Source organism: Musca domestica, unplaced genomic scaffold (assembly GCF_030504385.1).
Source record: "Musca domestica strain aabys unplaced genomic scaffold, Musca_domestica.polishedcontigs.V.1.1 87, whole genome shotgun sequence".
Classification (NCBI taxonomy): Eukaryota; Metazoa; Arthropoda; class Insecta; order Diptera; family Muscidae; genus Musca; species Musca domestica.
This window is the reverse complement of record NW_026712423.1, coordinates 2848160-2864580: the sequence shown is the minus strand read 5'-3', so window position 1 is coordinate 2864580 and position 16421 is coordinate 2848160. Positions and strand designations below refer to the sequence as shown.

The 16421-nt window shown below is 33.8% G+C and overlaps 1 protein-coding gene across 1 annotated transcript in view; it reads right to left on the bottom strand.

Moving 5' to 3' along the window:
• Window positions 1-14635, bottom strand: part of LOC101901663 (uncharacterized) — a 145044-nt gene extending 130409 nt beyond the window's left edge. Inside the window, exon 1 of the mRNA XM_059131406.1 lies at window positions 13660-14635. The gene's annotated coding sequence lies outside the window, so the exon portion shown is untranslated. The remainder of the gene's footprint in view (window positions 1-13659) is intronic.
• Window positions 14636-16421: the final 1786 nt, after the last annotated feature.

The following is a 16421-nucleotide window of genomic DNA, read 5'->3' as shown; positions in this document are numbered from 1 at the left end:
CAAGGCAATCATCTATAATGCAGCTTTTTGTCTTATTCGCATCCGTGTAACAAATTCGATATCGGTGCAAAAGTTTTTGGCGACCTAATCAGCTATAATTTGGGATTTAGTATTCTCATTGAGGGCGTTACTTCAATACAAAAATTGAAATCCGTTAATGTGTAGCCTCCATGGAATGGTACACATTAACGGATTTCGATTTTTGTTCTCTCACCAGTGTTGGGAGTTTTAAGGATTTTTACCGTTTTAAGTTTTTGTATTTATTTCTTATACCCTCCGCCATAGTATGGAGGGTATATTAAGTTTGTCACCTCGAAATATACATTTTATGATAAGCTTAAAATTCTATGTCGATTTAGCGATGTCCATCCGTCTGTGAAAATCACTGTGGCTTCCGAATAGGTTAATAAAATGTTACTCAAATGTATATTCTGTCTGCAGGACTTTTGGTATTTAAAATGGACCATACAGGTCCCCGTTTTGGTATAGCCCCCATATAACGGTACCTCCCGATATTCGGTATTTTGATGATTTTAGCTACATTATTAACCGGAATTGTTTCAAATTTGGTGCTTGAAGTTCGTAATGGATTCTACAGCCTATTACACAAAATTATCTGTGCAGGTTCCCGTCTTCGTATAACCCCATATAACAATACCTACCGATATTTGGTATTTTGATGATTTTAGCGACATTATTCACCGGATTCAAATTTGGTATTTGCAGTTCGTAATGAACACTACAGCCTAGGACGTATTGCCCCCATATAACGGTACCTCCCTATATTCGGTATTTTGATGATTTTAGCGACAATATTCATCGGAATTATTTCAAATTTGGTATTTGATGTTCGTAATGGATGCTACTGCTTATGACAGGAGATTTTTTGTACATGTCTACGTCTTCATATAGCCCCAATATAACAGTACCTCCCTATATTCGGAATTTTGATGATTTTAGCTACATTATTCTCCGATTTTTTATTCAAGTTTCGCAATTGAATAATGTGATGGTTTATGACAAAAGTTGCCTATGCGGATCCACGTCGTTGTATAGACCCTAATATAACGGCTATATTCGGTATTTTTAAGATTTTAACAGAATTTTTAACGGATTTTATTTATTTATTTATTTATTTTTTTTTTTTTTTGAAAATTGGCAAAATCGTTACAAATGGTGGAAAGTATTCAAAGATCGGCCGAACTTACAGCTTTTTTACCTGGTTTTTTTTTTAATTTTCGGATTAAAATTCCTTGGAAATCGTGCATATTCGGTAATTTTATACTTCTATACTAATTTTAAGTCAAAATTAAACAACAGTTCTAAAAAATTTGTCACAAATCATACCAAATTGGTTTGGAAAGTGATCTGGGGAGGCGTGAAACTCAAAATAAAAAAAACATCATTCTTAGCAAAATATAGTACATATGGTCAGAACCTTCGAAATTCTTGAAATCAGGAGCATCCTATACAAACAAAAAACTGCAACAAAGTCAAACGCCATATTTTTTACATTTCTTTAATTTTATTTAATGAAAGTAAAAAATGTCGGAAATATCATCAAATTTAAGAATAAGTCTAGCTTTGTTCGAATTGGTAACCTCTGGCACGAATTATGGCCTTCTAACGACCAATGAAAACACCACATGCTGCCAGAATGTTGCTCTGCGGTATTTTGGCCCATTCCCGGTTCTTGTACTTTTTGGAATTTCAATGGCTATGCCCCGAGCTCATTTTTCAATATTTGCCGAATGGATGATTGCGAAATGTTCAGCTCTCGAGCCATTTTTGGGCCACTGCGACACGGGTTTCGATCATTTCTGCTGATGTTGCTGTTTTCTTTCGTCAATTCCTTGACGTCGGGCTACGCTACCAGTATTACGGTAACGAACGATGGTACGAGATACAAAAGATTTATTCACATTTAAATGCTGGAGTGTATCTAACGATAGCCACTTGTGGTTTTGCAGCCAAATATAGAGAAATCACGCTATTACGCTTGTATTCCATCACGAATAACTTTTTCTCTGGAAAATTCTCAACAAAATGCTTTTGTACGCTTGTAAACAATAGAATGAGCTGTCACTGGAATAATTGTAACAGCTGTGGCTTCAAAATGACAGCAGTCTGAATTTGGTTGCAGTTTTTTCATTTCACCCTGTATGTATTTGTTAAGGAAGTACCGAAACCAGCTGAAATTAACAAGCAAACACCCAAAAAAATTTTATATATTTTTTTTTTCTTAAAATTAGCAATTTTGTTAAAACCACAGAAAGCAATAACATATTTAAAAATATTCCCGTAACCTTGTGTATATTAGCTTAATTAAATCAATCTGTCAACTTCAATGTGGTATTTGTTTATTTTCCAAATAAAATATGCTTCTAATGAATTAAAAACTTTCCATTAAAAATATCCTTTGACTTTGACAATAAAAATAAAATGTTGTTATTCATTTTAATTACTTCTTAAATACAGTAATTAAAAATGTTCCTTAATAGCATTAATTTTGCAATTTTTCTTAAAAAATTTAATTGTTTAATAATCTCCGAGAATAGCACAAATATTTCCCAAAACAATTGTTCAAGGAAATTAATCTCTGCAGAGTAAAAGATTTTCTAATTAGAAGCTTATATCATATTTTCTACTTCCACGAACAACAAGCAGCAACAGCAGAAGCAGTAGCAGTAGCATCAATCAACAACAACAGTTCTATATCTTATTACTAATTCAAACGATGTTTATTTATCCTCAAGGTATATTTGGAGTAAATTAAATCCGTCTATTTACTAATACATCCATACACACAGAGATTTCTATTGTTTGAGGGGGAGAATCCACATCCAATACTCCTGTCCCGGACAATTCTCATGTGTTTTGAAACTTTAACAATATTTAAAGTAGAAGATGAATGAAAAAGATGTGCACTTAGAATGGGATTTGTCAGATTTGTTCTTACAATAATTGTATTAAAGACGACAAAGACGAAGAAGCAGAAGAAGAAGACATTTTCAAGCGCCAAAGCAAAGCAAACTTTTGAATGTGGTTGTTATGGGAATTTGTACTTATTTGGGGATTTAAATAACATAAGGATAGATAGCAGCAGCAGCAGTATCATTATCTGGATGATATTCGAACAAGTTTAAAATGATGTGATAAGACATATGTATTTATTTATGCATGTTTGTATGTAGAAAGCAATGAGTGATGTTCGAAGTAAAATTTTAAAAAAGAATATTTTATTGTGTTTAAATTGTAAAGAGTATTTAAATTAGAAGAAAAAATTATATACTTGGAGGGATTAGAAAATGGAAAAATAATTGTTATATTGCAGAATATTTAGAATGTTAGATTTTTTTAATATTTCCTTTAAAAAAAAACCTATTCGAACAACCATGATCTAAGGGCTAAAAACAGTGATGTAATTTTAGAAAGTGATAGCCGAACAACACTATCATTTACGGTAGTTTTTAGAAATCTGATTCGAAAGAATGAACGAAATTCTCATGAAATTAGGATCTATTATTGGAGTACTTAAAATAACTATTCAAAATATCAAAATTCTTTATAAAATTACTAAAGAAATCCATTATGAAAGTATAATTTAAGGCAAGTGTATCGTCGTTTTGAAAGTTTACATCACAAAGTTACCTAAATAGAGCGGGCAAGGTCCCTCTTCTGCATATTTTTTTTTTAAATTTTCGGATTAGGATTCCTTGTACATCGTTAAGTTTAGTATGTGGCCTTCAGCCATATTAAATATAACAATACGAGGATTTTTTTGGTCAACAAGCAAGCAAGTCATAAAGGGGGTTTCTAGCGTTTTCTGAATAAGATTATAATCCCTTTAAATAGGATCGAAGCAAGTCAAAATATTCTACAAATTGATTTCTCAATATATTCTGCCTTAGGGTCCAGACGACTTCAAAAGTTTAAATCTTCCACAAACGCCAGGAATGTATAGATATTAACAAGTAAAAATTAAAAATGTAAATAAGTTCGGCAAAGTCCAACTATTCTAAACTTGAAAAAAAAAAAAAACAAGTAAGCAAAGGCTATAGTCGTGCGGGGCCGACCATGTGATACCCTTCAACACTACAATATGTTAAAACGTCCCTTATGTCCAAATCCATTTTGGTAGCTTCGTTTTTGATATGATGTCATCGAGCCCTATCATTAGCCTTTTGACAGGGGACATTTCCAGAATATTTACGAACTCCATCTTGTTGTTAGGTATTCAAAAAAAATTTTCACACGAAAGTTGTGGTCCATTGTACAGCTAAATATAATCCAATGGTCATCCAAAATGGTTCCCTGCACTTAACTCTCATCTCATTCAAAATTCCGTGTCGGTTGGTTTTTAATTGTGACCTGCAGAAAGACTTCAAAAATTTAATTTGTTGGTCCATTTGAACCCCTAAAATGTATATCTTCAAACACAATAGGTTTTAATTTTGACACTAACCTCATTTCAAATTTCCTGAGCATCGCACTATAAGGGTGTTGCGGGGTGTAAAAAACATTAGAAAATTTAAAATTCAAAATTGTAAGTCAAATTGAAAAAATCGCATGCGATAAAAAACTATGACAAAAATGGAAAAAATGAAACAAAAGATATAACTTTTTTATTGGTATATTATCCCGCGATTTTCTTGGATTTTATCCTTTTCTGGCAAGAGACCATTCCGAATTGTTTTGAATTGTGAAAATCGGCCCAGCGGTTCTTGATTTATAAGCAGAATAAATAAGATCAATTCTTTTACATATATATTGTACCTATTTTGCTATATATCCGATTCCTTGGCTATTAGCATCACAGTAATGGTCAGAAGTGATCTTTTAATGTATTTGTGATTTGGCTGGGATTAAAAATATTCGCGGTTTAGTGGAAATTTTCCTATTTTCTAACATAAAAGTTAGGGTCTATTTTACCCGCTAATTATTGTCCGATGGTAGGTTTCTCCCCAGTCCCAAATTCTAACTCCATGCAAATTTTCGCGTCGATTGGTTCATAATTGTGACCTATAGAGTAACTCCAAAATCTGGAAAATTTTCTGTTTTCGGTCCATTTCAACCCCTAAATATAGTGCTATCATCTCCAAAAACAATAGAGTTCTATTCTGACCCTAATCCAATCTCCATTTTGAATTTCGTGAGGATCGGTTCATAATTTCGACCTGTAGCTTGATTACAAATTAACATGGACAGACGGACGGACGGACATACATAGCTACATCGACTCAGCTCGGCGAGCTGGGAAGACCCATATATACTTTCCTATTTGGGAAACCAATATTTCGAGGTGTTACATTATTTTTTGGCCCAATCAAACTTATAATACCCCCAACACATAGTGTTGTAGGGTATAAAAATATATTCTTGGGGGTATTGGGAAATGGGAAAATAATTGTTATTTTCGCAGAATATTTATAGTGTTAGGTTTTTGAAATATTATCCCTTTTTATAAAAAATATTCAAGTTCTCATCATCATATTTCATATTCGAACAACCATGATATAAATTTAAAAACCCGGCGATGTAATTTTGTTGATAACCGTCGTATTATTTACAATCAGCATAATCAGCATCTGCCTGTTGAAATCACGATACAGCCTACATTTTTAAGCGCAACTTTAAAATTTGCAGAACAATTTGTATTATGTCTAGGATGGTTGGTATTGAAAATGAGATATATCGGTCCACATTTTGGTATAGCCGCCATATAACGGTAACTCCCGATATTCGGTATTTTGATGATTATCCCCACATTTTTTACGGGTTTGTCTAAAAATTGGTATTTGTAGGTCATATTGGATTCTAGCTCCGGTGGAACATAGTATATATACGTCCACGTTTTGGTATAGCCTACATATAACCGTACCTCCAGATATGTTTTGGTGATTTTTGCCACATTTTTCCACGGATTTGTCCAGAAATTGGTATTTGTAGTTCATAATGAGTTCTAGCTGCGGTGGCAGAACATTGTATACATGGTGAGATAAAAACCAGTAAGGAAAGCTCAAAAGTCGGGCGGGGCCGACTATATGATACCCTACACCACCTTGCATTTTTAGTAAAACTCTCGTAAAATAAAGGTTTATATTGCAATTTCTGAGCTCTATGACATATCTGTTACAAAATATCATTATGGTAGAGTGCATATTCCGAAAGTTGGAGATTTAACAAACAAATCGGATGAAACACATATATGGGAGCAAATTTAAAATTCTTCCTTCTATGCTAAACTCGTTTGAATTTCGAAAGATCACTCCATTTGGGCTAATATTAGATATTTGGTGCACAATGAACCTGATATCGAATAATGATATATATGGAGGCTATATCCAAATCTGAGCCGATCTTCATAAAATTGAAAACAGCCATTTCTTGGCTGCATCTGATATCTGATACCAAATATTATTCTTGTATCGTGCACCAAATTTAAAGTACTTATTTCTATAATAAATTCAATCTGAAGTGCCAAAATTCACACCATTTGGACTGATATTAGCCATTTGGTGTAGAAGAAACCTAAAATCGGATGAAGATATATATGGGATCTATAGCTATATCTCAATCGATTTCCACCAAATTTGAAGCACATACTTGTAGGCTGAATTCGGTCGGATGTAGCAAAATTCACACTATTTGGACTGATATTAACCATGTGGTGCACAAGAAACTTAAAATCGGATAAAGATATATATGGACCGATTTTCACCAATTTCAATAAGATTCGTCCTTGAGCCAAACAAATGTTATTTAGAAAATTTCACCTCAATCGAATAATAAATGCGACCTGCATTTTGTTTACAAAAATACATGGAGAGACGGACGGACGCACATGCATAAATCGACTTAAAATGTGATTCTCTGCTGATCACCAAAAGGAACTATGGGTCTATCTCGTTTTCTTCTCCATGTTACAAGCAAATGCACAAAGACATAATACCCTTATCACTATGTGGTGTAGGGAATAAAAATGCAACGAAGTCAAACGCCATACTTTTTACATTTTTTATACATTCCACCATAGAATGGAGGGTATATTAAGTTTATTTGTATATTAAGTTTGTGCCATGTAGGTCCACGTCTTATTATAGCCCCCTGTAACGTTACCTCCCGATATTTTGATGATTTTAGCGACATTATTTAGCGGAATAGTTTCAAAATTGTTATTTGAAGTTCGTAACGCATACTACAGCCTAGTACAGACAAGTAAAAAAGCAGTAAGTTCGGCCGGGCCGAACTTTGAATACCCTCCACCTTTTGGAACGAATTAGAAAATTTTCAAAAAAATAAAATCCAATAAAAATTCTTTTAAAATCTTTAAAATATCTAATATAGGAAGGTGTCGATATATGGGGGGATATACGATATTGTGGACCTATAAAGACAAATCTATGCCTGCGTGTAAAGTACTCACAAGGAACTCCGTGTGTGGATTTTCAGACAATATGATTCGAAAATGTGGCTAAAATCATCAAAATACCGAATATCGTGGGGTACCGTTATATGGGGGCTATACGTTATCGTTAACCTATGTAGAGAATTCTCTGTCGGGGGGTAAAGTGCTCACAAAGAACCCCTTGTGTACAAAGAACCCCTTGTGACCATTCCGTTGAAAAATATGGCTAAAAACATCAAAATACCGAATATCGGGGGTACCGTTACATGGGGGCTATACGATATTGTGGACCTATATAGATAATTCTCTGCCGAGCTATAAAGTACCCACAAGGAACTCTTTGTGTGGATTTTCAGACAATTCCTTTGAAAAATGTGGGTAAAATCATCGAAATACCAAATATCGGGGGTACCGTTATATGGGGGCTATACGATATTGTGGACCTATATAGATAATTCTCTGTCGAGGTATAAAGTACCCACAAGGAACTCCTTGTGTGGACTTTCAGACAATTCCGATGAAAAATGTGGGTCAAATCATAAAATACCGAATATCGGGAGGTACCGTTATATGGGGCTATACGATATCGTGGACCTGTGTGGACAATTCTCTGCCGAGGTATAAAGTACCCACAAGGAACTCCTTGTGTGGACTTTCAGACAATTTCGTTGAAAAATGTTGGTAAAATCATCAAAATACCGAATATCGGGGGGTACCGTTATATAGGGGCTTGGAACAGGATTAAAAATAGAAATAGTTCTTTGATTTTGTAGTTGCTTAGCAGGTCACAATTATAGACCAATCGACGCGGAATTTTGTATGGGGAAAGAAAGGGCAGAAGTGGACCATAACTTTTGTGTGAAAAAAAAAAACAAACATTCCATTGAATCACAAAATACATGAATTGTTCACTTTTGACAGTTATATGAATGCTGATAGCCAAGATATCGGATATATAGCAACATATGTGGGGGGTATACGAAGACATGGACCTGCATACGAAATTTTTTCCATAGGTTGTAATAACAATTACGAACTTCAAATACGAAATTTGAAACTATTCCGGTGAATAATGTTGCTGAAATCATCAAAATACAGAATATCAGGAGCTACCGTTATATGGGGGCTATACGATTACATGGACCTGCATACAAAAATGTTTGTCATAGGCTGTAGTACTCAATATATAATAATGGAAATAGATCTATGTGTTTTATCATGTATAATATATCAAAAGATTTCCCCATTATCCTCCCCTCAGATAATGCCACCTCATTAATTCGCAACAGGTTACATAAATGTAAGTTACAGCCTACACACAAACAAAAAGTTACACGCATACACATAATTTATTTATTTTTTCAATTTATGTATATTTAATATAATATGGCATTGGATTAAGAAAAAGGTTATAACCCTAGCGTTTCCTATTTCTGGAAATAGCTAAAAACTTTTTTCCACAGGTATTTTCTAAAATACTTACGGTCTCATTTGCAAAATACACGTGTACATATGACCCGATTTCAAGTTAAAACCAAAGGATTTTGCCAAAAATAAACACTTGAAGGTTTCTCTGCAAGTGGGTTTTGCTTACTTAAATGCCATTTTTCCGCTTAAGGATTTGTTTTCATGAAAAACAATACTTTTGAAATATTTATGAAATTTACCACAGTAGAGGAAATTTAAATGGAAGAAAGATAAAATAGGGTACAATGCCTTAAAATGTGTGAGTGAGTTGGACCTAAGAAAATGTACCGTTTTGGACATAAAGGATAAGTGAAATATTTTTAAACATTGTTACTAAAAAAGCATGACTACTAATTAAGGTTCAAAGTTTCTTCAATAATTTCTAGCAGATCTTAGAAATAAATTACCAGTTTAATTACACTTTGCAACCCAAAAATATTATTACGCAGAATATCCAACAGATTGTGAAAGAAGGGCTAAAAATGCAAGCGTATTGATGTTTTAAAAGTTTAAAGTAAAGTAGCCTAAAATTCCCCCCTCCTCCAATTTTTTTTTAACATTTTCGGATTAATTATTAATTATCCGAAGATTATTTGTATATGTGCATTCTGGAATATTGAAGATAAAAGCGCAAATATTATTGGTCTTTGTGGTCCGTTTTTTAAGTATGGTTAAAAAATGCCAAAAAGTCAAAAAAATCTAAAAAAATATTTGCCATTAAAATCTACTGTAGGTAGGTCTAAAACATATTTTAGGGCCATGTGCATTTATGCATTTCATTCGAAATTGTTTATATTATCAACTGCTTAATTAACACTTTTCCATATAAAGTCAAAATCTTTCTTTCTATTTCAAAGTATCAAAGAGAGATATATTCTATACAAAATTTCATTGTGAGTCTCTGAAGAAAAGAAATGTGTAAACCTCATATGTAACACTAAAAAATATCACCAATTTCGGTCTTCGCTGCAAATTTTCTTATAACATGGCCGACCATGTGACATGATATATGGTCAGAGGTCAAAACTCGTTTTGCCGATTTTTTGTAATAATGCCATATAGTTATGCACAAATGTTACCTTTGGTTTTTGACAGTGGCATTTGCCTTATCTTTACTCGATTTTCCATAAAAAACAGTTTCCAAAATGCTTTGTCATTAACTCTCTCGATAGGCAAAATTCTGTAACTATTGGTTTTTTAATTGTGACCCGTAGAGCGACTGCAAAATCCATTTTTTTAGTTTTATGGTCAATTTGAACCCCTAAATATACATATTCAAAACAATAGGCTTCTATTCTGACCCTAACCCTACTTCAATGCATAATTTCGTGAGAATCGGACGATATTTGCGACCTGAATATATTACCCACAACTGGTTTTGAAGGGTGTAAACATATTAAAAAATGTACAAATCAAAATTGTCAAATATGAAAAAATCGGATGCGATTAAAATTTTGACAAAAATACAGGGCGAGATGAAAAAACTGCAACCAAGTTCAGACTGCTGTCATTTCTAAGCCACTCGTCCGACAGCTGTTAAAATTATTCTAGTTACAGCTCATTATATTGTTTACAAGCGTACAATGGCATTTTGGAGAGAATTTTTCAGAAAAAAAGTTATTCGTGATGGAGTTCAAGCGCGATAGTGTGATATCTTTATATTTAGCTGGAAAACCACAAGTGGCTATTGTTAGAGCACTCCAGAACTCCAGCATTTAAATGTGAATAAAAAATGGTTCCTGAGCAGAACATATCGCAATATTCCACTCGGCAAATATTGAAAAATGAGCTCGGGGTAAAGCCATTGAGATTCCGAAAAGTTCAAGAACTTACACCGCAACAGAAAGAAAAAAGACAAAATAATCGTGTTTGCTTGCCAAAGAGGTCAATGGAGAGAGAGAGGTAAATAATAGAGATCCTTGAATTAAATTAAGAATTATTGATACAGGAAATGGATCATATTGGTCCACCCCTTTGTAAGGATAACTCCGATTTCAAATATTTTTTATGTTGTGGCCATGTTTTACATTTTATTTCGGCAAAAACTTTCCAACAGAAGATGTTTAACAAAAATATAGTAAAAATGACACTCAATATAATTTTTTAAGGGATCATACTATATAGAGGTACGGCAATACATTTCTAAATTCTGAGCATCTATGGTTTAGACATTCCTCTAAATATTCGGTAGCTTTAGATTCAACGCTTCACATTTTACGAAGGGAAATGAGTAACATTTGATATTGAAATTTCAGGAGGGCTACATACTTCTCTCGGAGAATATGGTGAAAATAGGTTCACGTTTTTTCATAGGCACCATACAATGGTAGTACCTAATTTTAAGTATTTTGAGGATACATTTCTCAGATTGATCCGATTTAGGTTGTAAAGGTTTTGGCCAAATTGCCCAAAGGCGTTGGGAATTTCATGCACAATCTGTGCACTATATAATTTCGAAATACTCGCCGAGCTAAGTCGGTCTAGCTACTTGTCTTTCTCTGTCTAAGTGCAGGTCACATATACGGCTCTATCGTTATTCAATTTTAAATTGAGTTAGGGTTATTTTTCGAATAGAGGTCTATATTTTTAAAGAGGTTCACAAAGTTCTTCGGCTTTTTTTGTTGTTGTTTTTTAGTTGTTTTACAAGTCAATGAACGCGTAGTTTTTCGTAGTGTAAGTGTCTTGTGTCAGGACGAATCGGCTCGTTTAGGATGATCATCGTATAATATTTAGCGGGTGAAATGGGTCATAACTTTTGTGTGAAAAATACCAAAATTTTACCCCGAGGATAAATCACATATACATAAAAAGGACACTTTTGACCATTGATTGACCATTACATTTATGCTCACAGACATCGCAGAGAGCGTAAATATAGGTTAGTAGCCTTACCCGAAATTTAAATTATAAAGTAATATATTATTTCAATTTTTAATAATTGAAAATGTGATAACGAACCTTGATATTTTGAATGATTTTTTAAGAAGTATAACATTCACCCAGTATTTTAAAGAGATTCATTAATTCTCCTCAAGAGGGCTTAATATGTGTTTTGGTACTGAATATTGGCCATTTTTTTTTTTTTGTATTAAAAAACGTGGTGTGTTTGTTGTTCTAGTCACTATTTTATATTGAATTTGTTTTAAATTGGCAGTTTATATTCCCAGTATGTAGAAAAAGACCCTGCCTTATAATTTGTGTCATAATTTTCAACTGAATCGTTTTAAATTTATTATTTCCAAGTCGAAATGGGTAATAAAAAAATCCAATTCAGTTCCACGTCTTAGTATAACCCTATAAATGTGCATCCCAATATCCATTTTCACCATTTTAGCCACACTTTTTTATCGGAATAACTTTAAGCTTGGTACTTGGGGATCGTAAAGGGTACATGTTCCTTTGTCAGAAAATTGCCATCCGATTTCAATGTTTAACCGCTTCAAGGCTGTAATAGCTACTCATGTAGAACTGCTAAGAGTGCGTCGTGGTGTAGGTCATTATTTAATAGGCATCACCCGATTATTGTCATTTCCTTGCCAGATTTGATTTAAATCACATATATAGCTACCACATAACGACACTGCCCGTATAAGCTATAATTAAGTATTAACCTATATTCTTTACAAATTATTAATACACGTGGACCTCTGTAACCAATTATCTGCCAAAGAAGGCGGAGCGTATTACCAACTCCAAATATCAAATTTGACATAATTCTGTAGAAAAGTGTAGATGAAGCCCTCACAATATAGACTCTGGCAATTATTTGTCATCGGAACTAAAAGTTCCGAGTTTGAAATAATTCTGATGAAATGTGTGGCTAATATCCTCAATATACCGAATGTAGGGATGTACCATTTTATAGAGGCTATACAAAAACGTAGACCTCTATAACTTGAACCTACATGGACAATTTCGACTAAATCAACCAAATCACCTTAAATCTTCTGGTGTAGCTTTATGTCGGCTATACCAAAGCATGGAGCTATGGTACCGGGATATTGGCCCATTTTAAATTTCAAAAAATCTTGAAGACCTTAAATACATCTGAGTAGAATTTTATTAACCTACTGCATTTCGTTCAGAAGCCAGGGTAATTTCAGCAGTCGGATAGACAGAAAGACGGACAGAAGGACGGACATCGCTAAATCGACATAGAATTTTATGCTGATCAAAAACATATATACTTTGTATGGTCTAAAATGTATATTTCGAGGTGTTACAAACGGACTGACAAACTTAATGTACCCTCCATACTATGGCGAAGGGTATAAACATAGAAATCTGTTTTCTTTTGTATTCTTTCGATTTTACGTATGGATATCGCTTCGCATTAAACCAATCTTATCCTATCTTCTCTACTTTGTTTTCAATCCAGTGCCGTGCTACGAGAAAGTCATATACTAAATCGCGAAAAATGTTTCCTAAATATTATTAGGGTGCATTCGGACACATTTTCGGTCATTTTTTCGTTCCCCAAACGTGAGAAGTAAAAAAATTCGTTCCGAATGAAAATAACTAATTTATATATTTTTTTTAAACTTGGAAACAACAACTTGGCATCCCTTTAAAAATGGACTTTAATTTGAAAATTTTAATTTACAAAAAATTTATATCTGAACATGACAGCCCTATTTCTAAGTACATGTAAGCACTACGATAATATGAATCACAATACAGAATTATTGACTATGATGGTGCACATATAGATTTCAATTTATGTAGTTTATAAAAATATTTTCATACATAAAAAATTACAACAATGAACATACTTTTCCACTTACCATTAAATATTATTTTTGTTTTCAAAAAAACAACTTTCGATATTCCTTTTATATTCACGTACACACCCACATCAATTGATTAATTTCAGTGATTTTGTTACGAACTTTTTTTCACACCATATAATTCAATCAATCGTACATCCTTTTTTTTCAGCACGACACAAGAACACATTTAAAATAAATAAATTTAAATGACTTTTTATGACACGTGACTTTGTATTTTTTTTCCCTCCGTTTTTTGTTTCGTGGCAAGGATGTGAATGATGGGTTTTTACAGCGCTGCAAATGTATGAAAAATGTGACTGGCTGACTGACTGACACTCACTTGTTCACCGGCACGTAATCACATTATTTAAAAGAAAACGTACACATACCATGGGACATGTAAGTATATTCCTTCCGCTTATAAATAAAGTACACTGGCTGGATGGCACACGGACTGGACATACAACACCAGGGGTTGGATGTGTGCGCCACAGAAATGTCGAACGAAATATCACTTATTAAACAGCAGTGGGAGTTTGGAGCAAGGACTCAAAATATGGCCAAAATATTACCACTGCCAAAGACATTCACTCACTCACACACACACACACATTCGCCGAATCGCAGACTCCCTGGCAGAAGTCGTTTTTCCAAAATTTAGGTCATACGTTTTTGGAGGAGTAACAACAACCTGATTACGTTGTCTCATACACAGGGAAGCCAACAACAATAAATATTCGAAATCATGAAAATAGACACAATTAAAATCCAATTTGGCGTTATATTTTCTCTACAGTATTCGGTGGGTTATTAGATTGCCGTTGCATTTATTATTATTATTTTTTTTTGTTTTCTAAGAAACAATTATTTTAAAAATTGCAATAGATTTAACCGTTTCCAAGCGAATAAACTAACCGGCTTTTTTCTCTATGTTCTTTTTAATAAACTTCCACGTCGTAGTGTGTGAAGTTTAAGAGAGACAACCTCTATGGACGAACTTAAGCACAGAACTGATTTGATAAATCACAAATAAACGGCGAAAATGATAAGCGAATGCGAATTGTGTGGTGGTCGTTTTTTGCCAACAACACAACTCAACAGTGGCACACACAACAAGAACAGCAACAACAACAGCAGAAAACATCACAGATTTTAATGGGTGGTGAATTTCTGAGGTCGTTGTTTTGAGCAAAAATAAGGGCAACGACTCTCAATTTAACGAAGTTCTTTGCAAAAACGGAGTAATGGAGAGCTATTAAAAAACTCACCACCACGAATGATAGGTTGAGAGAGAAGAGAATTACATTTTGAAAAAGTGTGGGAGAGAGAGCAAGGCACTGGATGAGAATAAAATAATTGCCTGCACTTTTCAAGCTCTGCCTCTCTGAGTAACCATTACGGTGTTATTGTTTTTTGCTATCGAACGAAGCACGTGCTGACTGTTTTGTTGTTTGTTTTCTTGGGGAAGGTTAGTGCAACAGGTGTTTGTTTTTGTTTTTTATACATGAATGGGTCTTTGCATCTGTGGGTGGCTGATATGCCTGTGCAGATTTGTGTTGGAGTTGGGTGATAAGTGTTATACGAAACTGTGGTGGGTTGATTTTAAAAAATGGTAGCCCAGTGGGTTTGTGTATTGAATTTAAAGTAGCTCCATGTGATGTCAATAGATGGCGCAATGTATTTGGGCTACTCAAAAGTGCAGTTCCTTTGCAATTATAACTACAAATTTGCAATTATAACTAGAAATTTTCAAAGAAGATAATTTAGCTTATAAGACAATGATACTTCGGTATACTCTCTCTGGTTAGACATTTAAGTAAAAATTAATACTATAGAGTGTAAATGCTCTGAAACATTGTAGCATATACATGTATATCACACTTAGGTTACATACCAAATAGACAATAAAGGGTCAAAAGCGAATAGACATTGGCTCAGGGTATACAGCAAAATCGATAGATATTTTTTAACTAGTTTCAAAAACATTTTGGCTCCAGTAAAAAAAAAACAGTAAAAAAGCTGTAATTTCGGCGAGCCGAACTTTGAATACCCTCCCCCATTTGGTAAACAATTTTCAAAAAAATAAAACCCGTTAACAATTCTGTTAAAATCTTAAAAATACCGAATGGAGCCGTATATTAGGGACTATACGACGACGTGGACCTGAATAGGCAACTTTTGTCACAAGCTATTACAATATTCAAATGCGAAACTTGAAAAAAAATCTGTTTATAATGTAGCTAAAATCATCAAAATACCGAATAGAGGAAGGTACCATGGGCGTTATAAAACGTGGACCTGGACAGACAATTTTTTGTCATAGGCTGTAGTATCCATTACGAACTTTAAATACAAAATTTGAAATAATTCCGGTAAATAATGTCGCTAAAATCATCAAAATACCGAATATCGGGGGTACCGTTATATGGGGTCTATGCGAAGACGTGGTCCTGCACAGACAGTTTTCTGTCATAGGCTGTAGTATTCATTACGAACTTAAAATAAAAAATTTGAAATAGTTCTGGTAAACAATGTCTCTAAAATCATCAGAATACTCAATATTGGGAGGTACCGTTGTATGGGGGCTATACGAAGACGTAGATCTACATGGCTCATTTTCTGTCTTAGGATGTAGTATATATTACGAACTTCAAATACCAAAATTGAAACAATTCCGGTAAACAATGTCGCTAAAATCATCAAAACACCGAATATCGGAAGGTGCCGTTATATGGGGGCTATACGAAGACGTTTACCTACATGGCCCATTTTTAAAA